The sequence below is a fragment of the Chelonoidis abingdonii genome, chromosome 5, assembly GCF_003597395.2.
Source record: "Chelonoidis abingdonii isolate Lonesome George chromosome 5, CheloAbing_2.0, whole genome shotgun sequence".
Lineage (NCBI taxonomy): Eukaryota > Metazoa > Chordata > Testudines > Testudinidae > Chelonoidis > Chelonoidis abingdonii.
The window spans coordinates 85,559,590-85,587,139 of NC_133773.1; positions in this window are offsets into that span (position 1 = coordinate 85,559,590).

A 27,550-nucleotide genomic window follows, 5' to 3' on the forward strand; every position below is an offset into this window, starting at 1 on the left:
TTTATTAAACCATCCATCCATTCTGCTTCAAAACTTAACCTTTCTTTCACAGTGTCCTGCACTGTAACTGTTTGCAAAATCAATAGCAAGCCTACAATAATCACTGTGAGTATGCGTGCTATGGAGGAGAACATATCTGGATAAGCCAGTGGTGTTCTAGTGTCAACCTTCCATGTGGTTATGATAAACAAATGATTTTCAAGATTATTGAAAATACACTGACAATGTCCTTTTAAAATGAGCTGACTTTGCTGTCAGTCCAGTGCAAAGGAAATTAAATCAGTTGCAGTGTCCAATTGACTTTGCTGTCATTGAAGCTTATGATGGTGTCCAACTGCCCAATGTGTCTAGAGCCTGCTGAACTTTTCAGCCAAAACAATTATATTTTTTCTTTCCTATTTTATCCTTTATTTTCCAACATAAAGCTATGTGACCTTTTCTGTCAGAGCAATTTATTGAAAATGGCAATATGAAAAGTGCCTGGCCACTACAGAACCTTCAGATCAAGAATATAATAATTTCCATCCTTTTCCTCTTGTTTTCTAAGTTAAATCTATGTGGCGTTCCTGTCTGCCCAGTGAAACAAAAATTAAATCAGTGCCCAAATGCTGAAACACTAAAGAAATATCAGGGACAATACAAATGCAATGATTTCACTTGCTATGGTAATTTATAAGATTAAATTGCACTGAATGGAGTTTCGAGAACTGTGATGCTTGTGAGTTGTTTCTGCACTGGTTTGGCCCATTCTCAGTGGCAGAGTGCACAAGACTTGTCAGATGGCAGCAACTGTAGTTGGTTGGAGTTGGAGACTGAACCCAGATATGAGTTGGGGCTGGACACAGCTTGAAACACAGACATTTTCACAATGTTAACTTGATTATTGCTATTGTTCAGATTGATAAAAGACATTCCACTAATTAGAAAGCCATATTTGATTTAATTGGTTGCAGAAGGCACAGCAAAGAAAATCAGTCTGAATCAATTTGACCAAGTGTTACAACTGTATAGACATAGTCTGTTGTGAGAGGACCCAATCACTAGGTTCCACATTCTTCCAAGTCATCCAGGTTTAGGTAGAGTTTAGTCACTGTTTCTAGCTCTGGGACTCGAGGGCATACTCCCAGGCTGAGACCTCTTATCTGACACCCTTCTGTGGGACTTGGGGTGCCACTGCCCTAGACCAGGGTTTCTCAGTCCATGGATTGACACTCCAAATTGGGGTTGGGCTAAACCTGAACAGCGCTGTGACCTCAATGTCTGGAGCAGGGAGTTGAGCCAGCCCCATGGGACAGGAGCCAGGACAGAGTGGTTGGTGTCATGGTAAGTTCTGATCCCTGATGAACCATTCCTCATCTTGCAGCTGGGTGACACCTCATCTTCTGTAACCCCCATCCAGCCTCCTAGTACAGGCACCCTGATGTACCCCCTCACAGAGCTGGGTGACTCCCTTCTGTCATGCCACCCATATTGGCCCTACAGCCTCTCATCTCTTCCTCCACTGCATCTCCACCCGCTTCTGTCCCCCGCCCCAACACTTTCCCCTATTCCCCACACTTATCCCCAGGACATCAAACCCCTCCACTCCTTTACCCTCTCCCCACTATAGGTCATGTGTGGGGTTTGTTCCTCCTCTAGACTCCTCAGACCCATATCCTTACCCTGCACCCCTTCTGCACCGCCACATTTCTCCTCTAGCCTACCCAGAGTCCCCATTACATCTGCAGATCCCCTTATCTTCCCACTTCACCTCCAGTCTTCTAAATCCCTCCCCTTACCCTCTTCCTTCCATGGGTCATGTGGGGGCCTGTGTGTTTTTAGGGTGTGTGACATTGCACACTATAATGCTTTATAGAAATATGCATATGAGTGTAAATATGATATAACTGGACCATGTTTTATGCTAGATATACCATGTAACATATCATTGCAAAGGTTATAGCCTCTCCACCTCCAAAGGATACCTGAAAGAAACTGGAACAAAGGACAGTAACCACAGGGGTGTGAGTGATTGCTGGACCCAGACTAGAAAGAGACTAGTCTGTAAAAGACACTTACTGGAACATCTCTCAGGGTGGGATTTCAACTGTGATCACTTTCTTACTGTATTAGGCTTAGACTTGCATGTTTTATTTTATTTTGCTTGGTAATTCACTTTGTTCTGTCTGTTATTACTTGGAACTACTTAAATCCTACTTTTTGTATTTAATAAAATCATTTTTTACTTATTAATTAATCCAGAGTATGTATTAATACCTGTGGGGGGGGGAAGTAAACAGCTGTGCATATCTCTCTATCAGCGTTATAGAGGGTGAACAATTTATGAGTTTACCCTGTATAAGCTTTATTTGGGTGTAGACCCCATTGGGAGTTGGGTTCCTGAGTGTTGGAGACAGGAACGTTTCTTAAGCTGTTTTCAGCTAAACTTTCAGCTTTTTGGGGAAGTGGTTCAGACTAGGCTCTGCGATTGTAGCTGGTAAGCGTGTCTGGCTCAAATCAGGCAAGGCACTGGAGTCCCAAGCTGCCAGGGAAAATGGGCTTAGAGGTAGTCTTAGCACATCAGGTGGCAGTTTCCAAGGGTGTTTCTGTGATCCAACCCATCACAGGGGTGTCTCAGTTAACCACACCTTCTCTTGATTGCCAGTGGGAACATTCCCCAGCTCTTCACATCTGGCTGGAGTGTCTGAAACCTTAGCTCCGAGCCTCTCTCTGTCCCGTTTCCCTGCAAGGGTTAGGGAGCATCTAGTCCAAGTCATCTTGAGAGGAAGCTACTGTGAGTCCAAGGCTTGGCAGTGTTTCAGACTGGGCAGAGTCAATGCTGCTATCTCTTCTTGCAAGTTCTTCTTTCCTGGTATTATGGTCAGCTTCCCCCCTCCCACTCCTAGCACAGAGCCTTTTTAAATAGGGCCAGCTATGTTCTCAGACTAAGAAGCTCTGGCACCACTAATCGTATTTATACCATCCCCACATTGGCTCCTAAGCAGAAAACCCATTGACTTTGGCCCACCTCCAGGGACCGACATTGGGGTCTTGATATCTCTTAGTGTTAGTCCTTCAACAAAGTTTCAAATACCTTTCCCTGGCAGGGAATGTAGTACCATGGATTGTCTTTGAGCACATCCAGGCCTGTGTAATCACAGTGTCTAATATTTCCACACATGGTACAAGACGAGTCAAATTGTGAGCTCTGACGTAACCCATCAAGTATCTAATGTTCCAAGAAAATATTGAATTTTAAACAAAATTTATTCTTGCATTGCTGGGAGTGCACCACAATAAAAACACAAAAGTTGGCAGGACGAGTGGGCCTTTCTGCTCAACATTTCCAAGAAATTTCAAACAAAAAGAAAAAGTTTCTTTTCAGTAACTATGGTTAGTTAGTTGAGATCATTGCCCCTATGTATTATGGTAGAGCAACAAGGTGGGTGAAGTAATATATTTTATTGGACCAACTCTGCTGGTGAGAGAGAGAGGCTTAGAGCTGTTCTTCAGGTCAGTGTCACAGTTAAATATAAGATGGAGCAGATAAGGAGTTATCATGTGTTGCAAGAGACCATTCAAGATGAAAGGGCAGTTAACACCCTGTGCAGTTGTAGGACAAAGGATGGTTAGTAGGTTACAGGTAGTTGTAATGAGCCATAAATCCAGTGTCTTTATGAAGTTCGTGATTTTGCTTTGATTTGATGTTTGCAGACTATGCAGTTGAGCTTTCGGGAACTGTCTAGAGAAACAGTGTGGGTCAGGATGAAAAGTCACCCCTCAGAGTGCTGAATGGTTGGAGGCAAGGTTAACAAAATCATCCATGCCTTCCCCTCTGCCTTAGTCCCTAGTGCTGAAGCCCAAACTCCTTAAGAGATTAGAATTCAAAGGGAGGAGGTGGGTAGTATGAATATGATGAGGCAACACCCAAAGAATTACACTTACAGATAAATAACCTTTCTTTCTACTTCAAGGTGGCCTTTGCACATTCTTATTTGTGGGAGTCTTGTGAGCAGTACAGCCTGCAGGTAGATGAGCTGAAGAATTCTAATGAAACAAGGCTTGCAGAATTGTTTTGTGACAGACAGCATAAGATAGAGATGCCCAGGCAAGAGAGAAGTGCTGTGTTAAAACGTGAATACGTTTCCGAGTAGCAGCCCTGCAGATTTCTCAGATGGAAAGATTATGGAGAAAGGCCATGGATATCATTATATCCCCGTTGAAATAATGCCTTCAGGCACTGACATCAAAGCTGTAGGATAACAGGGCAGATCTTTTGCTGTGTCCAGCTTGAGGGGCAACATTGTATTATTGTGTCTGAGCTCTTGTACAATGAGGCCTTTGAGTAAAGGAGAAAAATCCATTAGAGCCCATATGAGGGCTGACAGCTCTAGCCCATTTACTTGGATTTTTGCTTCTAAACTCAGATATAAACTCCCACTACCAGAAGCAGGCATCTGTGATGAATACAGCTGAAGCAGAGGTGCAGGACTGAAAGAGAATCCCTTCAGATTGTTGCCCTGTAATTCCCACCAGTGATGATTTGGAATTCTGAGCACATAGTCAAAAGTACACTCGTATTCTCTACATTTACATTGAGGGTGCAATTTGCTTACACTCAATGTTGTGATGGCTCAGTTTGCATATAGTATCAAATTTGTGAATGGGCCTTGAGAGAGTAGGGAAAAAAAAGAGCTGAATAAATGTATTGTGGCAGTCCTGCTTTCATGCAACCATGGTGTCTCTTTTCATATTAGGATGTCATCACCATGAGAGAAGCTTAGGTGATGCCAAATGGCTGCAAGGCAAACATGACAAGAGCCTATCTTATTTGAATTGGAATGTATTGACACTCAGATGAAAGAATGAGTTGTCACTTGCATATATTAACATATTGTTAAAAACCCTGTCATATTTTTAAAAATCCTAAATAAAAAAATATAATTTAAGTACCTTCTCCATTGCAATGAAATGATCTAGAGTTAATTTATTACCATTGGATGGGCAATCTATTTTTTAAAACTATGAATGTTGTTTTCCTCTCAGTCAAAACAATTGTTTGATTGACATGAAGCAAAAGAACTTTACAAAATTACAAATAATTGAAATTAAAAGTTAACAAAAAAACTTCACTTGCACAGACCTGGGTTTAGTGATATGTGTTTACCATACAAGTATTGCTGGCATAAAACATAAGCAGTTTTCTGTATACCACTTTTCTGTATATCACTTTAGGTACTATAGTTGACATCAGCCATATCAGGGGTAGCACAGAACCTGAGTCTTGGCAGATCAATACTGATGGAATTATACAAATATTTTATTTCAAAATGTGTTATAGCAATTTTTTTTTATATTTGCATACAGTTTGAACGTTGTGGCTGGATGATTTTGAAACTAAACAGATTAATTTCTCTCAGCTTCTATATTACAGTGAAAATCAGAAGTGGCCATTACAATAATGGATGAGTTCCTACTTCCTTTTTACCTCTCTTTCTAACATAAGCTTCTTTGACACAGAAGTTCTCCATATTAGGTTTCAGCCAACAGATGAAGATATCTTGAGACTGTAACTGAAATTGGTTGAAGCATTTTTGAACGATGGAAGTCTAAATAAATGAACTTAACTTCTTTTTCCCCACTTGGTTGTTTCCAAAGCACTGTATAAATGAAACTTCAAACTTATCTTGTTTTGTAGATCTTATTGAGACTCAGGTCAGATTTTCAGCTGCTGTAAATCAATGTAGCTTTTCATTGGAGTTTTGTTGACTTCTAGCTGACTTCAATGGAGTTATGTCAGTTGACACCAACTGAGGTTCTGTCCCAAAATTATGTTCTAGTCTCAACAGTGTCCATGTAAAATGGCGCATTCTTACCAAATAGATTAATTCACAGTGCATATTAAGGGACACACTTGCTTATTTTAACAAAAATAAGTGTTTACTGATTTTTGCTCCTGTTCACACTGCAGAGCCGCCAGTGGTAAGACTCAATGAACTAAGTTATTTTTCTTAATCACCATCAACAGAAATTGTTTGTAAAATTGCAGGTTACATCTGTGAAACACTGCTGAAAGTAATAGGTTTGCAACAGGGTCACAGGGCCTAAGCTGACTTGCAGAGCCTAAGTGAAAAAGACAATGCAGCTTGACTCTCAGATCTCAACATATTTAATATGGAAGGAATTGAGAAATAATATGCATGAAACGTCATGATTTTTATAGTCAGTTTTGACTTCAGTTTGACTTCAGTTTAAAAACCAATTTTTTGGAGATGTGGTTCAGTACAGTATTATTTAAAGTTATAAACATGCAACCCTTCTGCCAGGAGTCATGGGCAGTAACCAAGGCAGAATTCAATAATATGCCTAGGAGACTCTTTCCAAAATAAATAAAACACATGGATCAAGCCCCTACCTACAACCTTATCTTCTCCCAGTTTTTAGTAATTTAAGTACCCCAGTCACCGTTACAACTCTTTCTTTCCCACTCACAAACAACAGGACTCCTTGGGATTATGAAACTTCAGACTCCTTTTATTAGGAGAAAGCACAATAACCATATATTTGCATAAAAATAAAAATGAGCAAAACCCAGACAGTGTATCAGGGATTTGAGCATCTTACAGGGTCAATTATTAATTGCCTGGGTTGTTGAGACCCAGAACTCTTATTTACAGGACAATCCTCACCATCATGAAAACTCAATTAGGGGAAGTTCTGTAATATTTGCTGGGGACAGAAGTCTTCAGAGCTCATAAATTCTACAGAGGAGAGAGACAGCTGATACATTTAGAATAGGCTTTGGCTCAAGGAGCTTCCAAGTTTCATTGGTGAAAAGTGTAAAGTTTCAAAATCAAATAGCCCAGGAGCCCTTTACTTTTCTAGTTTTTATTTCTTAACAAAGGGGAAAATTGAATGACAAAATAAATAAATAAATAAGTAAAAATAAAACAAACCAGCAAAAAACCACCAAGTCATTAGTACAAAACTAAGAACCTAACACTTAAAAATAATTAATTTCCAAAAGAAGCTGCTCAAAATTGTTAATTTTGTAATGCAGAATTTTTTTAAAAGGTAAAATGACCTGAAACTTTTTTCACTGTTAGTCCATGATATACCAAAAATATATAGAGGGCAGGATTTTCAACAAGAGTGATTTAACATTGTGGTAGCAACTTTAATTTCTTGATTTTAATTACCTGAGTGGTAAGTACTTCAATGTTAACATGACAGTCACCCTATTTTTAACATAATAACAATAATACAATGAAGATGTAAAAGTGCTTTCATCTTAAAATGGTTTTTATTTTATAGTACAATTTAGCTTTTACTTTTTCTGGACCCTGTGGCTGCACTGGATTGCAGCACTTAAGCAAATGGCTTGGTAAGTATGGCATAACTAGGGAACACTTTGGCTTGATGGAGGTAGGAGTCAAGAACCAAGCAGGGCAGAAGCAAGCCTGGAACAAGAAAGGCACAAGAGCAGGTGTAAACACTGAGCAGCCACTGGCCAAGTACTATTGCTGGGTTTAAGTCCTGGCAACACTGCTCAGCCAATCAGATGATCTGGCCAATTAGGGATCTCAGCTGTAGTTAGCTAGCTGATCTCAGACCCAGCTGCAGGACCTCATTCCAGACAGTACCCCACCCCACCGTCTTTGAAGGCATGTCCTGAGAAACCTAGGGCCTGGTTTCTCAGGATAAGCCCAGTGGAAATCCTGTAGTAGATTGAGGGGGTTGATGTTTTCAATTTGTTTCCAAGATTGCTCATCTGAACCATAACCGTCCCAGTCCATTAGGTACTGGCGTTTCCTCCTAACAAATTGAGAGTCAAGGATTTGTCTGAGAAAGTATTCTTCTTGCCCCCAGGGTTATGGGTGATGGTAGTGGGGCAGCAGTGATTGAGCAATATATTCTTAGCATGGGACTTAAGGAGGGAAATGTGAAACACTGAATGGATCTTGAGCAAAGCAAGTAGTTGCCACTTGAAGGGTAGAGGATAGAGATGTTCCAAGATCTTGAGTGAGCCCAGGTACTGGTGATCAAGTTTGGCTAATGGGCAGGTCAAATTGAGGTTCCAGGTAAAGAGCTAAACCTTATCTTCTTCACCTGCCTCCCTCCAGCTGGGCTGAGGGCAGTCTAATGGCCTAGTGTACACTGTATGTACAATTTTCCCGTGTTCATCTTAATTGTGCTTGGTACATCTGGGCAGCCCAGTCTGTGGCTGCAGGTACTAGGGAGTGGGTGGGTATGTCAGGATGGAACTGAAGATCAGAACCATATCTCACAAACAATGAGCTTTGTTTTTTGAGGTGTGGGTTGCATTTTTATAGACAAACTCTGCCTAGTGGAGCAGAGAAAACCAGTTGTCTTGGTGGTCATTCAGGAAACAATGTAGGTTCTGATCTAGAACCTGGCTGACTTGTGTTTGCCTATTAGTCTCTGGGTAGTAGGCAGATGATATGACGGACTCCAAGAAACCACAGAAACTCCCACCAAAAATGAGAAAGTTGAGTCTGTAGTTTGATACAATGCCAGTGGGTAGCCCGCAATAGCAGAAGATATTCTACAGAGAGAGATGTGCTGTTTCTGGGGTGGTAGCGATGGTGCAGCATGGAACAAAATGTGCCATATTAATTAGGCTATCAAGTATGACTAGTATCACCCTGTGCCCAGGAAAGTGAGGCAGATACACAATAAAATCCATCGATACAGTAGACCAGGGTAGAGGAGGAAATGGATAAAGGCTTGAGAAGGCCAAGCAGTTTCAAGCAAGGGGTCTTGTTTCAGAAGGAAATGTTGCAAGATTTTATATACTCCTTGATGCATTCATGTAGGCCAGGATACCATAAACTGCACAATATCAGGCCCCCACGTCTTAGATTGGGCAAAGTGTCCGGAGAGTGGCATATCATGGCATAATTTCAAGACCTAGAGTCTAGGTGACCCTCTAGAATATAAATATGATCCTTGTAATAGAGGAGTTCGTCATCTATCCTAAATTCAGAGCTGGATTGGATAACTGCATTATCCAGGGTCTGGAGGAGTTGGGTCGTGAAGGGGTTGTGGGGCAGGTGAGAATGGATGGATGGACATTAGTTTGCTGTTGATTGACCCATTGACAGAGATGGAGAAGGAGAGAAGTCCTTCTTTAGGCTCAGGGTACTCTTCTTTGTGTGACAGAGAATTTGCTTTTCCATTTCTAGCCCCCCAGGTGATAGGTTACAATAAAAATCAAATCAAGCAAAAGTGAGAGACTAGCAGATCTGATACTGATTGAGGTGTCTGGTCATCCAGAGTCAGTGAGAACCTGGACTGGGATCCAAGGTGCCTCCAGCAGCTGATGCTATTCCTTGAATACTGCCTTGATTACCAATAACTCCTTGTCCTAGATACTGTAATTCTTTTCCACTAAGGTCAGTTTTCAGGTGTAAAAGGGTGACTGACTGAGGGAGCCCACTGACCAGGACAACACCTTGCCTATGGCAAAGTTTGTTATGTCAGCTTCCATAATAAATACTTTGGTGGATAAGAATGGACACCATGATGAATGCCCTCTTCAGCTGATCAAAGGCAGACTGAGCTTCCAAAGACCAAAGGAACTATGTCCCTTTTCACAGGAGTGCTGTCATTGGGGCAACCACGCTAGGAAATTCTTTGATGAAGTATTGGTAAAAACAGGAAACACAGGAACCGTGTTACCCTTCTATGTCCTTTGGGGGCTCCCTGCCATATAGCATGGGTCCATGGTTAGTCCCTTAGGGAAGTCCCTTAGTACCATAGGTATTCAACTGTGTTCTGGTCAAACTTACTTTTCTCAAGCTTTGCATATAGGTAGTTTGGCCAGAGTCTAAGATGTGGTACATATTTGTTCATGAGGATCCTGATCCTCAGGGAAAAAATGAAGCTATCAAGGTAAATGACCACAAATTTATTCAACATGCCTTGGAAGATGTCATTAATGAATTGCTGAAAGGTTACCAGGATATTGTATGGGCTGAAAGGCATGACCAGGTATTTAAAATGCCCATACCTGGTACAAAAAATGGTCTTCCACTTGCCTCCTTTCATCTGAACTAGATTATAGGCTCTGTGAAAGTCCAGATTGCTGATGACCCTGGCAGAGTGCAGTCTGTGAAAGAGCTCATTAATAAAGGGTAATGGTCCTGAGTAGTAACCATATTTAATGCCTGGTAGTCAGGGCCGGTGCAAGGAAGTTTCGCGCCCTAGGCGAAACTTCCACCTTGCGCCCCCCCAGCCCTGCAGCAGCTCCTCGCCCTGAAGTGTGCCCCCCGCCCCCACGGAAGCTCCACACCCCCTGGCCCGAGGAGCCCTGCGGTACCTCCCCACCCCAGCTCACCTCTGCTCCGCGTCCTCCCTGAGCACGCTGTCCTGCTCTAATTCTCCTCCCAGGCTTGCGGCGCCAAACAGCTTTGGTGCGCAAGCCTGGAGGTGGGAGAAGTGAAGCAGCAACTGCGCAGTGGAACCCCAGGCTGCCGGTGGCACGCTGACCCAGGCATGGGTGGCAAGTTTGTAGAAATTTTGGTGGTGCACCAGACCTGCCCCCCCCAAACTCCACCCCCACTTGCCTAAGGCTCTGGGAGGGGTTGGGGGGGAGCTCTGGGGTGCAGGTCCTGAGCTGGGGATTAGGGTGCAGGAGGGGTGCAGGCTTTGGGATGGAGTTTGGGTGCTGGGTGCAGGCTCTGGCTGGGCAGGAGGTGGGTATGCAGGAGGGGGTGAGGGGTGCAGGCTTTGGGATGGAGTTTGGGTGCAGGCTGGGGGTGGGGGTGTAGGAAAGGGTGAGGGGTGCAGGCTCTGGGAGGGAGTTGGGGTGGGAAGGAGTGTGTGGGAAAGGGAGGTGGTGCACGCTCTGGGAGGGAGTGGGGGATGCTCTGGGGAGGGAGTTTGGGGATGGGAGGGAGTGCAGGGGATGAGGGATCATGATGCAGGATGGGGCTCAGGGCTAGGGCAGAGGGCTGGGGTGTGGGATGAGGGCTGTGGGGCTGAGGATGAGGGGTTCATGATGCAAGGGGGTGCTCAGGGCTGAGAACAGGGGATTAGGGTGCAGGGAGGATGAGGGTGGGCTGAGGATGAGGGGTTCATGCTGCAGGGGGGGGCTCAGGGCTAGGGGCAAGAGCATTAGGGTGCAGGAGGATGAGGGGTTGGGGCTGAGGATGAGGGGTTCATGATGAGGGGGGCTGAGGAAGAGGATTAGGGTGCAGGGGGATGAGGACTGGGGTTGAGGATGAGGGATTCATGATGTGGGGGGCTTCAGGGCTGAGGCAGAGGATTAGGGTGTGGGGGGCTGAGGGGTTTGCGGTGTTGGAGAGACTCAGGGCCAGGGCGGAAGCACAGGGTAAGGGCAGCCTGCCCTGCCAGTAGGAGATGGGGGGGGCACTAGGACCCTGGGACAGCAGACAGCAGTTCTGCCGGGAGCCGCTCTACTCCAGCAACAGAAGCAGGCAGGGGAGACACGCTGCGCTGCTTTCTGTGAGGCACGGAGGCGGTGGGGCGGGAGGGGGGAGACCTGCAGGGGGCCAGGGGAGAGACCCAGCTCCAAATATTGCTGGAGCAGGGCCCCCAGCCCTGAATATTGCTGGTATTCGAGCACCGCAAACATATAGAACCTGCCCCCTATAAACCCTGGGCTGCTGGCTGCCGCGGCGGCGCACTGACCCAGGGGACACCCTGGGCTGCCCGCCGCCGATGCTGCTGGCAGCTCAGAGTCCCTCTCGATCCCAGCAGCAGCGGCCGTTCAACCACTTAAAAAAAAATTGGGGGCGCTGCTTTTTGGCGCCCTAGGCAACCGCCTAGTCTGCCTAAATGGTTGCACCGGCCCTGCTGGTAGTTCACAAAAACTACTGGAGAGAGGAGAAAAATGCCAGCCCACCTCAGACCCCTCTATTGGGGCTAGAGTTTGCCATTTCCTGAGCAGAAATACAGACTGGACTTTTCCAGGGCAGCTTGATGTAAAGTATCCCAATTCAATGCAATACAGGCATAGACCTGATAGTGTAAACCAGTTTTAATCTGTGTTGGAGAGACACAGCTAAGCTTGACAGAGCTTCATGGGTTCCAGCTGGATGAGGACACCAGGTGCTGGCAGACTGGACTGGGACTGCCTGATGGAATACTGCCCAGAAAGAAAGTCAATCTTAATACTGAGCTAAATCAAGCCATTCAGGCCAGCTAGTGGCTCTATTCATGCCAGTTCATCTTTGGTCTCATCTCTGAGGCCAGATTGGAAGAGGTAGTACTGCAGAGCCTCACTCCATGTACTATCAGCTACCAAATACTGAAACTCTGCAGCATAATTAGAACTGGCCAGTGTTTCTGCAGCAAGGTCTGGAGTGCAGCCTTGGCTGTGACCATGGCTGGGTCATCAACAAATAGTTCCATGATGACGTCAACAAAGTCCTCAAACTGGTTCAGGAGAGGGCTAGACTTTTCCAGGAGTACAGAGGACCAAGCCAGGACTGGTCAGTGGGGGAAAACTGCTGATGCAGCAGGAATAGGTGCTCACACTGATTCATAAAACTGCAGAGCTGACTGCAGTCAGAATCAAACTTATTTGGTAGGAGAATTGTAGGTTCCAAAGAGGGAGGAGTCACAGGTGAAGAAGCCCGGGCCTGCAGTATGTCATTCTGCACCTGCAGGGCATTTACCTGCAGCTAAAGGTTCTGTAGGGCATCCACTAACTCCATCAAGATGATGCTAGCCTTAGTGGGATCCATTCCAGTAACCAGTCTTCTCTTGTCCCCTTCTTTACCTCCTTGTTTGTTTGAGCTGTTCAAACTGTCATAGACTGGGGCATGGATGGTCAGTCCTAATGCTCAGAGCAGTGGCAGTCAGTCCTAGTGGTTGGAGCTGAAGTCAAGAGCCAGAAGCCAGAATCAGTAAAACATGAGTCAGAAACTGAGTCAGGCAGAAGCAAGGCTGGGAACAAGGTAGGCACAGGAGCAATTGCTGCTGTGGGCATAAGTATTGAGCAGCCACTAGCCAAGTGCTACTGCTAGGTTAAACAGAGCCTTGGCAATATCAATCAGCCACTCTGGCCGATTAGGTATTTTGGGTGTGATTAGCTAGCTGATCCCAGGTCCAGCTGCAGGCCCTCATTCCTGTCTCCATTCCTTTATGAGTGCTGTAAATGTAATGTTGTCCTGACATGTCTATTAACAAAATATAACAGATAGTCCATCTATTTGACTTATTAGCAGTAGTCCACAAGTTCCACAAGCTCATAACCGTCTTTCATTTGCTGTTTCCCTTTCTCACATTAATCTTTATGGTCTTCAGGTGTACATACAGAGTTCACAGGTAAACTAAAGACAATGTCATTGGGCAAAAGGGGTGATTTCCACTTAATAAACAGAGGGTGAGAACCTTGGAGCTTAATTGTGTGTACAGTTATAGGTATAGATGACCTCATTAAGGGAGCCCTTCCATTTTTACTTTTGTTCCTCTAGCAAAGTTCTCAGTGTAGCTCGCTGAGCTTGGTTCAGCCTTTCTATGTCCCCCTTGTCCTGGGGATAACATAGGGCTGTGTAAAATATTTCCATTTACAGTAGTAGTGTAACCTTCTAAATAAATTGTTTGCAAATTCTGCCCCTTGGTCATGATGAATCTGTTTGGGGAATCAAATTTTAAAACAATGTCATTGAAGATCTTGTGTGCCACAGTCTTTCCTGACTTCTTGGTGATAAGGGACTTTTGGAAAAAGGAGATGAAATAAGTCTATTGATACAAGTGCAAATGGCTCTATTGTAACTATGTTAGTTAGCGGAGCTGGTGAGGTTTTTTTTGCTTGTTGCATGTACAGACCAACAACAATGTCCAATGTTCCACTTCATCTTTGGCCAATAAAACTGATCTCATGCCAGACTGATTACTTGCTTTGCTCCTAAGTGTCCCATCTCTTCCTGTGACATACGTGATTAAAACAAAACAACTTTTTGCTGCAGTTTCACTGCAAGTCATACAAACTGCCCAGAGATTCAAAATCTCTTCCATGCTCATCATTTAGCTAGTATCAAAATCATCCTACCTGAATGAAGGTCTTCTAGCTCTCTCCCAGCCATTGTATTTGCAAATAATTAAATCTTCCTTGGTAACTTTTCCTGGAGCAGTCTGCAGCAGCTGAAGGTAGGTAGATTTGTCTTTTGGAGAGATCAGATAATTGCAATTCAGCCTCTCCTGCCTGTACATCCCAACTGTTACACTCTCTGACCAGAGCCAGTTTTAAACTTAGTGTCAAAAATACAAACACATATACCTTGCACAAGTCCCATTGCTGCTTAGTCCTTTCAAAGGACACACAACCAGATCTGTCCTTTTTGGCCCCTCAACAGACTTTCAATTCTTAAAGGAACAGGGCACAGGTTAATCTAGCTCAGACATTCCCTAAGGAGTGCTACACTTGGAACTTCCCTCCCTAAAGATCTCTCTTCTTCTGCTTCCCTGACAAGTAACGATCATCCAGCTTGGCTTTAGTTGCCTTCTGGCAGCTGACATGGTGAGTGTGACACAAGACCTTTGGACCAAGCTCTTTTCCCAGAAGGTGGTTTAAGGTAAGAAGTAATTGTGGGGCCAATTAGGAGGAGAATAGGTCCAGTGTGAAGGGAAGAGGAACAGATGTTCAATGTGATAGATATTTATAGTGAGGTACCATGAATATTTAAATAAATTTGTCATTGAGAGCCTCTAAACTCAAATATCATCTGAACCACCATTTACTGTCCATCTCTGTTTTTTTCTTTTCCTCCTGACAACAGAGGCTATGTTAAATGTGTGGTGTTTTTTATTGTTTTTTCTGCTATTCATGGATACATTCTGTTATTTTTAAAATTTCAAATAGACAATTGAAACCTTAAAAAAATCACTGGGACAGGTGTTAATCACTGCTCAGAAATAGCTGAGAGAAATTGTTTGGCAGTTTCCCAAGCAGAATTGAAGACAGACATCATATGGTAGCCAAATGAACTTTTGACATCAACCATTGGCTCACTTTGGAAACAACTGAGAAGAAGCCAAAGGCTTTGCCTACACTTGACTGTTTCCAGTATGACCCAAAGGATGATGGAAAGCAAATGTAGAACTTCCTTTGAAAAATCAATTGTGATTTTTTTAAAGTGAAACACATTTTGTTAGCAACACAGCCATCAATATAAGTCTGTGGCCTCTTTTTGCAGTTTATTGGTGAGCATTTTTGTGCTGTAAAATCTGTTTTTCCAAGATTGGTACATACAGTAGATAAAACACTTAACACCACGGACCTTTAAAAAAATGTTCTTTGGAGATTGAAACTTCAAAGTCCTTCACTGTGAACTGGAGTTTGGTCTTGCAAGATCAGTCTCTAAGACTAAGTTCTTTTTACTGCAATTTCCTTTATATTTTATGCAGAGCATGTTTGTGGTCAATAAATCATAATTCAATTCTTGAATTTAAAATGGCCTCCTGCAAAAGTACTTAGGGCACTATACATCATAAAATGAGTTAACATATCAAAATTAAAAAAAACAGCCTCTAAAAGTTTAACAAACTAAAACAGAAAAAGGTTTTATTTTTGGAGACGGCAAAACAATTTAGGGCCAAAAGTGGCCAAACCAAAAAACAGCTTTAAGTGCTTGTGTAGACATGAAAATTACAATAGTATATAACAAAACATTTACAAGCTTTCAAACCTGTAGGTTTCAAGGACAATTAAGAACATGACAATAGTTTTTATTCTGCAGCTAAATCTTGATCTTGAACAAGGAATCACAAAGCTCAGTGACAAGCAATTAAAGGTTGACAGATTAATACATTACAGGCTAATTTTCAGTGTAGGCAAACAACCGTACATGCACATGCACTGCTATTAGGATTTGCTTGCACAGCATTATTTTTTACTAGTGAACTTTTCTTCTATCAATTCTCACCTGCTCATCCAGGCACTGGAATGACCTGAACATGCAAATATTAATACAGCGCAAGTGCACAGGCAGCTGTAAGTATTTGTACAGTTGCATGTGCAGAAATGGTGGTTGGGTTGTGAAAGGGCTATAAGGGGTTAAAAAAGACGCAAACAATTATATTATACTGACCCAACGTTCAAAGCAATAAGTCTTTTTGCAGACCTTATTGGTGTTATGTTTGTCCCTCATCTCATCATATCCATTAGTGCCTGTCAGTCTCTCTGTAGATTACTCTGTAAGTGTCCATGTATGGACTTCTGCTGTGCGTAAACTCAGTCACTTTTTCCTGTTGTAGTGTAAACAGTTTGCTCTGAGCAAATATTTTTAAACCAATTATATGATTGATTTTGATTTTCTGTGCACTGAACAAGCAGATAGTAATTTTCTCATGTTCACATATTCTATTTGTGACTGGACATACAAGTCACATGATATTGTTTTTGTTTCGTGATAGGCTGAATGCCTTACATACAGTTTCTGCTGCAAGTGCTTGAAGACATCTATTTTAAATTTGCTTTCCATAAGTTTTCAAGCATGTGAGTTTACAACTTGCTTTCAGTAAGAATTCATACTAAAAATATTTATTATATGAATGTTCATGGGAAGTGACTATAAAAGGGGGAAAAAAGCAGTTAAGTGAAATTATTTACATTCAAACAAATGCTCATGAAAATATCTTTCATTATTTACCCATCTCTAATGTAGATAAACGTGACATTGAAAGTCTGGTTATTAAAAGGCAATGTGCAAAGAATATTAATATCTACATTTGTGAAAGTCACACTTTAACCAATGAACTATCAGGTCCCACAGCAAATAGTATGATTTGAAAACAATGTAGGGTGTAAGAAGCTGTCAAAAATACAGTGGGACAAATAATGACATATAATTCATTATTTATAAAGGGAGTAAGGTAAAAATAATTTCACAGAATTGTAAAGGCAAATTGAATGATAAATTTATCTTTTTTTTGTTTCTTGCTAGAGTCTTGCTCATATATAGACTAGAGAAAGTGAGAGTTGATGAAGCTTAGAGCCAAAATACAGGAAAAACTACACTTGGAGCTTGCTACAGTGCCTTGTCACACTCAGATTCCCAAACAGAATTCCTCAGACGCCAACATCTGGTTGTCAGAATGTGTATTAATTATTTAGACTAAAGCTGTGAAATCATTGTGTGGAGGGCAGGAATCAAACCAAACCACAAACTGTATGATGGGGCCATATAAGAAGAGACAAGTCACGAATGCGTGATTACACTAAAGCTTTTGTGAGAAAAGGCCACAGGTTTATTAAAAACAAGATTCACATAAATCAAGAACAAACATTAATTACTCCAACATCTTGTACTACCATACACAGTAAAAATGACATTTTCTTTACTAGCAGCATTCATAAACATTCCTTTAAATTCAAAGCGATTCTTCAAATCGACCATATAATTTGTGGCTCCTCCAATTTTATCTTTGTTGTTGTTTTTTATTATACACACACACACAGCACTCCACAAGCTAATTAATACAGTCTTTTTCATGTCCTTTCTATCAGAACCTTAACTCAGGAAAATATGAAACTAGGAGACTCGTGACAGTGTTTAATTATTTTTTAAAGTCCTAAGTCCAGCAATTAAAGATCAAATTGGTCCATATCAAACAGGGAAATCTTGGATTTTTCTGAGTTTGAATAATGATCCTTCTGTCTTCCAGAAGGGGCTTAAGCCCTCTTACACTGAGTAGGGGAGGAGTGGAAGGAGATTGAATGGAACCCTCCCACTCCAAATGGTTACTTGACCTTGAACTCACCAGCAGGGAGCACACACAAAATCACACTAGCTAGCATCATGCCCTCTTGTCCTCTGTATAAGCAGGCAATAGCAAAGGGCTGTAAAACTATAGCAAGATAAACTGAACTGAAACTCAGATGATATAGTGTGATGTTAGATGACTATTTGTCACAAAAAAGTGTATGTAGATAAGAACAAGGAGACTGTAACCATTCAATGGCTAGTAGTGGAGTCCTCACCAGAAAACAAAGATATATTGATTACCAGGGAAGAAAAAGTGGCACAAACTCCCAGTGTGTGAGAAAGGCAGTTAATCTTAGACTACTGCTAACCACCACCATTCCTTGTAGGATATGAGGTACCAACAGAAGTGAGAATTTCCCTCAAGAAGGGGACTGCACAGGTTTAATCATACTGATGGAAGCAGAACCCAGCTTGTGTGTTGGAGAAGTTAAACCAGAGCTGGTCAAATTGTTTGTTGCAAATAATAGTTGTTGTGATTTTGGCCCTTATTTAGTTTTACAAATTTTTTTCTGACTTCTGCACACATATTTATTATTTGTAGCTATTTGTGGGATAGTTTGGACAAGCCTGCATGTCTGTATTTGACTTTAAGCAGCTTCAAACCGTAAGGAATAGATGATGACAGCTAAAAATATCCATCCAAGCAACCTTGTTATGGAGAGAGTCTGCCATTTAGGACATATGGTTATTGCAAATAGGGACATATTCTATTCCATTACAACAGTGTGAATAAGAGTCATTCCACCAAATACAAGGGAAATGACTCCAGATATAAACTTGTGTAGCTGAGAGCAAAATCTTGTCCTCACTAGGCCAATTTTTTTTCAGTCCTCATTAGGCAAAACTCCCAGTAGACATAAATAGGAGATTTTTCTCCATGAAGACCGCTAGATTTGGACTTCCAAAAATACTGAATGACAAGTAGTGGGAAAGGAGGGATAAACTTAATGTGTTGGACCAAGCTCTTTTATTCTTTATAAACATGTAAGTCAACTGAAATGTAACAGGGTTGCACATTTTTATGTCTGAGAGCCAGGAGTTTTGCCTGAGTAAGTGAATGGGATTTGGCCCTGAGAACAAAATGTAGCCATTGGGGTTTCTTTGTACATCAATAATAAAGAATTTTTCCCCTTTATAATCCTGATAAATAAAGCAGTGCAAATTAAAAAGTAAGTGCATCAGTCTTCTATGATCTACACTGGGGATTTCATCTCATTATGCTGCACTCATGCCATGTGCTAAAATCTCACCGGTCATGAAGTTCTATATGTGAAGCAAGTACAGAATGTGCAAACTAGATTCACGCTGTGACTAACAGGTCGGATTTGTAGATCAGAGTGAATTTTGACCTAAATTTTTAATCAGACGGACATTTGTCAGAAAGTGGAGGAAAATGAGGAGTTTTCTGCTGGGCATTGCTATTCAATGTCTCATTAAACTTAATCCATCAACCTCATGAAGAAACTTGCACAAATACAGGCAGATATCATCTTCCTTTCTAAATGCAAATGGATGGACATCATACCAAATGGACTAAAGGTAAAAAATCCACTGCTATCTACATACTACGCAGACAACAGTGAGAGATTATGCCATAGCTCTATCAAAGAAACTGAGGAACCACCTGATCAACACCTATAAGCAAGCAGGAAAACTTCAAAAAAGAGCTCTCCAACCTGAGACTCTATAATAACCAAACTTCATACAACGGACTTCACTACAATAAGACAGGAGATCTACATTACTCACTTCCCCTCTCTAAAAGAAAAAGATCTGTAACTTCTAAACCCTACCTGCTCATGGGGCACAACCGTGGTACCCCCAACCACCCAGCCAATATCGTCACCTATCCAACTACACACTCAGCCAGAAGAAAAGTTTGTCCTAATCGCGGGATCTCTTCATGTCTGCCACAACCCCACCAACATGATACAGTTTCTGCGGTGATCTGGAAGCTTACTTTCGCCGTCTCCGACTCAAAGAATACTTTCAGGACAACACTGAACAGCGCACTGATACACAGGTACCCTCCACCAACAGCACAAGAAGAAGAAATCAACATGGGACTCCGCCTCCTGAGGGTCGAAATGGACAGTATGGACCTATACACTGAATGCTTCACCAACGTGCACAGGCATAAATTGTGGAAAAAAACATCGCTTGCCTCATAACCTAAGTCGTGCAGAACGCAGAGCCATCCACAGCCTCAGAAACCACCCTGACACTATCATCAAAGAGGCTGATAAAGGACGGTGCTGTTGTCATCATGAACAGGTCTGACTACCAAAAGGAGGCCGCAGACAACTCTCCAACACAAATCTACAAGCCACTTCCTCAGATCCACTGAAGAATACACTAAGAAACTGCAACATTACCAGGACACTCCCTACAGTAACACCGGAACAAATCAACACATACCCTTAGAGCCCCGACCAGTGTTATTCTATCTACTACCAAGATCCACAAACCCGGAAATCCTGGATGCCCCATCATCTCGGGCATTGGCACTCTCACTGAAGGACTGTCTGGATATGTTGACTCTCTACTCAGACCTTATGCCACAACACTCCACTATCTCCGTGACACCACTGATTGCTGAGGAAACTACAATGCATTGAACACCCTTCCAGAAGCACACCATCCTAGCCACCATGGATGTAGAGGCTTTCTACACGAACATCCCACACACAAGATGGAATACAAACTGTCAGGAACAGTTATACCTGATGAATGCCACAGCACAACTGGCTGCTGAGGTCTGTGCCTTTCACCTCACACACAACTTATTTCAAATTTGATGACAAATATATCTCCAGATCAGTGGCACCACTATGGCACCCACATGGCCCCCACATAATCCAATATTTTTATGTCGACCTGAGAACAACGCTTCCACTCAGCTCTTGACCACTCATGGCCCCTTCTCTACATACGCTACATTGATGACATCTTCATCATCTGGACCCATGGGAAGGAGACTCTAGGAACAAATTCCATCACTGATTTCAACAGCTTCCACCCCACATCAACCCTCAGCCCTGGACAACCTACATGGGAAGTCCACTTCTAGACACCACGGTGCAAATAAGTGATGGTCACGATTAACACACCCTATACCGAAACCTTACCGACCGCTATGCCTACCTTCATGACTCCAGCTTCCATCCCGGGCACATCACACGACCCATTTGTCTATAGCCAAGCACTGGAGGTACAACCGCTCTGCTTCACCCCTCAGACAGAGAACCAATACCAGAAATCCTCCACCAAGCATTCTCAAAACGACAGTACCCACACGAGGAAATAAGGAACAGATCAACAGACCCAGATGTGTACCCAGAAGCCTCCTACTGCCAGACAAACCGAGAAAGAAATCACTGGCCGATCACATACAGTCCCCAGCTAAATCCCCTCCAACGCATCATCAGGGATCTACAACCCATCCGTGTACAATGATCCCACACTTTCACAGGCCTTGGGTGGCAGGCCAGTCCTCGTCCACAGACAACTTGCGCAACTGAAACATATTCTCCCAGCTGACCCGCATCATTGTCTCTAGCAGGAACCAATCCATGCAACAAACCTCGATGCCAGCTCGTGCCCACATTATCTACACCAGCGATACCATCACAGGACCTAACCAGATCAGCCACACCATCACTGTCATTCACCTGCACGTCCACCAATGTAATATAGCCATCATATGCCAGCAATGCCCTCTGCTATGTAACATCGGCCAAACTGGACATCGCTACGGAAAAAGGAATACGGACACAAATGAGATATGAGGACATGGCAATATACAAAACTGTAGGAGAACACTTCAACCTCCCTGACCACTCAATAGCAGATCTTAGGTGGCCTCCTGCAGCAAAAAAACTCAGGACCAAGACTTCAAGGAAACTGCGGAGCTTCATTCATCTGCAAATTTGACACCCAGCTCAGGATTTAAACAAAGACTGTGAATGCTTGCCAACTACAAAACCAGTTTCCCTCCCTTGGTTTCACACCTCAGCTGCTAGAACAGGGCTCATCCTCCCTGCTGAACTAACCTCATTATCTCTAGCTTGCCCGCATTATATACCTGACCCTGGAAATTTCCACTACATGCATCTGACGAAGTGGGTATTCACCATGAAAACTCATGCTCCAAAACGTCTATTAGTCTATAAGGTGCCACAGGAGTCTTTGCTGCTTTCATTAAACTTAGTTTTCTGGTAAATTGAGTAATCAGTTTTGAATACTTAATATCTATTCATCACGTTAGAAATTACACTAACTTTGGGGCAAAACAACCTGTATTCCACTTAGGAGTAAGTCTTCTTGATCCAGAGAATAAATCATTTTCAAATGTTTGTAGCAGCTGGCAAGGTAATTTTTTCAAAGCATGCCATACTATACTTATCTAAGACATCAAGACTGCAAAAATAAGTGCTAAATTCATCTCTGCTTTGGAAAAAAAGGCTTTTTTTCGTCATTAGCAAAATCTGTAAATAGATGAGTAGGAAGGAAAGTACCTTTTTAATATTGCCAAATACCAAATCATTGCTCATTTCTCTATTACTTGATTTATTTGTTACAATACCTGCAGAGATTAGGTAGAATCAGATGTTTGAACCAGATTTAAAGTAACACTGTTTAGTAATTTATACTCTCTCCTACCTTAAATTTGCGGTATAAATCTTATCCCTCAGAAGTGTGAATAATTCAATTTGATTCTAGAAGCAGCCCAGGTGTAATAATTGGACCTACAAATTTACCTTCATTGTAGGTTTGACACTAAAAAAGTGGAAGTTCATAAAGTGTCACAATAATCTATAATAAGCATTGATAGGAAATGATGCAAAAGAAAGAAAACCCCTGGAACGAATACAAACAAAAAGTCCTACTATAATTCAAGGACCATTAAAATCATGACTGGTAAACAAGACAGTTTAAAACCAAAAAATAATGAACCAAAATTGGTGTGCCAAAAATTAGGCCTATTGATAAATAAAATTGTAAAAGGATGGACTATTCCATGTGTATTTTATTTTGGGGATTATTTAAAAGAAAAGAGGTTGGTGGGGGTGGGTGGGAGGAATATAGATGAACAGGTGGAGCTGCCACAATGCTGGCTGACTGAAAAACAAGAGAAGAAGAAGGGGTGTGATTCACCGTCCCACAGTATCCTAGGATCCTGGACCTTCTTTGTCCTAATGCTAAGAAATATTTTGACCAGAAGAGGCTGGAGAGACACTATCACCTCCACCAACTCCAGCGAAATCTTGTATACCAGCTAAGGGTTTCTCTCCCCTCCTCACCTTGCCATGTCCCTTTTCTTCCTCACTTTATTTCTTCTCTGTCCTATCCCTCTCATTTTTCCTTCTGTCTAGAAAGAATCTGGCTTTGCCAGCCAAGATTGTGCATTTTGAAACACTGCTGTAAGCCTATAACCAGAAAGAGGCAGATAAAAGCAAAGCCCTAAACAGCCTGACGTTGGTACATATTTACCAGGTCTCAGAACAGCTGGTAAGAAAGTGTGTCGTGCCTGTGTTTCCGTAGCGGTGAGATTGCAAGTAAAAGCCAATACCAGAGACAGAAACTGCACTTTCTCTCTTTGCTGTTTTTTTTTCCTCTTCCCTTTTGTGGGTGTTTGTCTTGTTTTGCATTTTAGGAAAGAGGATCAGACTTTAAGAACAACAGCAACAACAACAGCCCCAGCCTCTCTTAACTATCTTCTTCTCTTTTCCCAAAAAAGAATAACAACTATCACCTTTAATACCATCTTAAAGACTGTCAGCCAAAGGGATTTTTCCTTCTAAAAACTCCCTTCAGCTAAAAGGAAAGGGAACAATGGAGGTTGTTAAAATTAAAGCCTTATTTAATACTTTACATTTCAAATTGTTAACTGTTTTTCCCCCTTTTCTGTATCTTTAAGAAAAAGTTTAAAGGATTTTTAATGGTATGTTTGCCATAGCACTAAGCAGGCTAAGGTCTCTGTGGCCAGGTCTGCATTACAAACTTGCATTGGTATAACTATATCAATCACGGATGTGTACACTGTTATACGGACCTAACCCCAGTGTACACATTTCTGTGTCAATGCAAAAGCTTGTTTTAAAATCCTTAAATGTGTTTTGTTTGGGACAAGCTGTGATGGGTTGGACTCCTCCCATGCCCCGTCCAGGATGTCACCTGATGTAGTGGGATTTCACTGAGCCTGCCTGCTCCTCTAGCCTGGGCTCCCTCTCCCTTTTTTGCTGAATTAGACTTTCTGGCCTCTGGTAACACATCCACACAGGTAGGGATGCACCAGCTGTAGACTCACACAGAGTCTGCAAGCAGCTCTCTATGGGAAGATTCAGTTAGGAAACTGCCTACACTCAAGTGCACACCCCATTTGGGGACTAAACTCAAAATAATATTGTCTTGCACTGTATAGAAAAGTCTGCACAGTGCAAGCTCATAAAAATTCACCCTTTCCCTCAATGTGGAGAGATGCACAGCTTCTTGCACCCCTCCCCCCCGATCTAATTGCACAAACTGGGTTATGTCATAAACAAGAAAAGTTTCTTAACTATAAAAGGTAAATCTTAAGTGATTATAAGGGATAGCAAACAGAACAAAGCCGCTTACTGAACAAATAAAACAGAACACGCATACTAAGCTTAAGATCTTCAAGAGACTGGTTTCAAGAAGTAATTTCTCACTCTAAATGTTGATTTTGGGCAGGCTGCAGAACTTCTTGAAGGTAGTTACTCTGCTTGCAGCTTTAATCTTCAGGTATCTGATTCTCAGACCAGATCCCCTTTCCAGCCTGGGTTCAGTACTCCTCCCCCTTTCTCTTTGTCCTTGTTCCTTAGGTGTTTCCAGCAGTCATCCTGGGTAGAGACTCAGTGAACAGTGAACCAAGATCAATTTACTCCCCAGGCTGAAATAAGATTTACATAAGGCAGGAATCTTTTGTTTCCCAGTCTTGACCTCCCCCTCCTTTTAGTGAAAAATTACTAGAAGCCCAATATTGTGTTTAATACCAGGTGACAGGACCACCTGGCCAACTAGTGTCACAGCAACATCCCAGGATGCCTCTCAGAAAGGAGAGAGATTAGTATCTTCAAAGTCTTATTGTTTCTTCCTAATGGCCCATCAAGGCTCATGACCTGTTCCGGTGAGTGTTTCCCAGGTACACACCCAGTTGTAATTGTTACACAGTCAATATTCCTAACTTTAGATACAGAAATGATACATGCATACAAATTGGATAATCATATTCAGTAAATTATATCCTTTCCAATAATACCTTACTCTGATAGGTATGAGATTAAAGTCCAGGACCTCTTTGGTTGAATTACCTGAAATGTTTTCAGTTCCATGCACAGGGCCAGATACAAATGCAGAAGTGCAGGGTCTCAGTGAGTAGAAGAGAGCATAGTGTTTGGAAGATGAATTTAGGCTTATTAGGTACTGGGGAAATATTTGGGAAAGGCAGAGACTATACAGAAAGGATGGGCTCCATCTAAACCAAAAGGAAACCAGATTGCTGGCATGTAAAATTAAAAAGGTTGCAAAAGATTTTTAAGATAAGAGCTGGGGGAAACTGACAGGGGCAGAGGAGCACATGGTTTAGATAAAGACATCCCTTAGGGGAGGATTTATTGAAGTGGGTACTCTATAGCTTAGCCAAGAGGAAAGGATAGAAGTTGATAAAGGACAAAGTCCCTCCTCAAAGGCTCTTAAGCAAAGAAGGCAATCATGGCATAAGAGGGAAGGTCCTCTCGTGGATCAGTAGCTTGTTAAAAGATAGGAAATAAAGGGTACAAATCAACAGTCAGTTTTCACAGGGGAGAGAGGTAAATAGTGAGTCTCCCAAGGAACTGTACTGGGACATGAGTTGTTTCAACATATTCATAAGTGAACTGGAAAAAGTAGTAAACAGAGAAGTGGCAAAGTTTTCATTTGATTCAAAGTTACTCAAGATAGTTAAGCCAAAGCTGACAACAAAGACTAAGAAAGGGATCTTATAAAACTGGGTAACTGGGCAACAAAACGACAGATGAAATTCAATGCTGATAAATGCAAAGTAGTGCACATTGTAATACATAATCCCAACTACACATAGTGTGACAGACCCAGACCATTATACAGGAGTCTGGTAGAAGGCAAATATACTGGCTGCTGGATGAACAATTTTCTGTTCCCTGAGTGACCAGAAAATGGGCTGCCCTAGAGCAATCAGGAACCTGCTAGAACCAGTTAATATAGGCAAGCTAATGAAGACACTCGGAGCCAATTAAGAACTTTCTAGAATCAATTATGGAAGGCAGGCTAATCAGGGCACCTGGTTTAAAAAGGACCTCTCATCAGTTAGTAGGGTGTGTGTGCAAGGAGTGAGAAGGTGTGTTGCTGAAGGAGTGAAGAGTTCAAGTATTATCAGGCTTCAAGAGAAAGATCCTGCAGTGAGGATAAAGAAGGTGCTGGGAAGGCCATGGGGAAGTAGCCCAGCGTGTTGTAGCTGTCACGCAGCTGATACAGGGAACATTGTAGACAGCTGTTATCCACAGGGCCCTGGGCTGGAACCTGATATAGAGGGTGGGTCCGGGTTCTCCCCACCTCCCCAACTCCTGATTGGACACAGGAGGAGTTGACCTGATCTGTGAGAAACACCAGAAGGGAAGGTCTAAATTGGAAAGGGATCTGGCCTGTCCCCAACTCACTAGGTGGGACACAGACTGTGGGGATTGTTCTCCATTTCCCCCATGCTGGCCAGTGATGAGGTTAGCTGAGTGGATGGCAGGTTTGAGCCACTAGCAAAAGTAGCCAAACTGAGGGCTGCCGTGAATCTGTCAGGCAAGCAAATCCGCCTATAAGCACAGGACCCACCAAGGCAGAGGAGGAACTTTGTCCCAATACTAAATAAGGGTGTCTAAATTAGCTTTCACCACTTTAGAAAGATCTTGGAGTCATGTTGGATAGTTCTCTGAAAACATTCACTCAATGTGCAGAGGCAGTCAAAAAAGCTGAAAGAACATTAAGAACCATTAGAAAAGGCATAGATAATAAAACAGAAAATATCATAATGACATTCTATAAATCCTTGAATACTGCATACAGGTCTAGCTATCCCACCTCAAAAAAGATACTAGAATTAGAAAAAGTACAGAGAAGGGCAATAAAAATTATTAGAGTTATGGAACAGCTTCCATATGAGGAGACACAGACTGTTTAGCTTAAAGAAGAGATGATTGGGGTGGAGGGGAATATGATAGAGTTGTATAAAATCATGAATGGTGTGGAGAAAGTGAATAAGAAAATGAATTTACCTCTTCACATAACACACGAATCTGGGGTTACCCAATCAAATTAATAGGCATCAGGTTTACAACAAACATAAGGAAATACTTCACACACTGCACAGTCAAACTGTGGAACTTGTTGCTGGGGATGTTGTGAAAGTATAAAGTACAACTAGATTAAAAAAAGAATTAGAAAGTTCATGGAGGATCGGTCCATCAATGGCTACTATCCAACATGGTCAAGGATGCAACCCCAAGCTCTGGGTATGCCTAAATCTCTGGCTGCCAGAAACTGGGACTGGACAATAGGGGATGGATCTCTCAATAAATTGCTCTGTTGTGTTCATTCCCTCTGAAACATCTGACAATGACCACTCTCAAAAGACAGGATACTGGGCTAGATGGACCATTGGTCTGACCCACTCTTATGTTCTTACGGTTTATTATATCTCAACCATGATTGCCTTTATTAGTTGTTTAATGCAAAAGGCTTACAATTTTTTTTTAAATGGTGTTTTAAGTTGAAGAAGGCTAAGC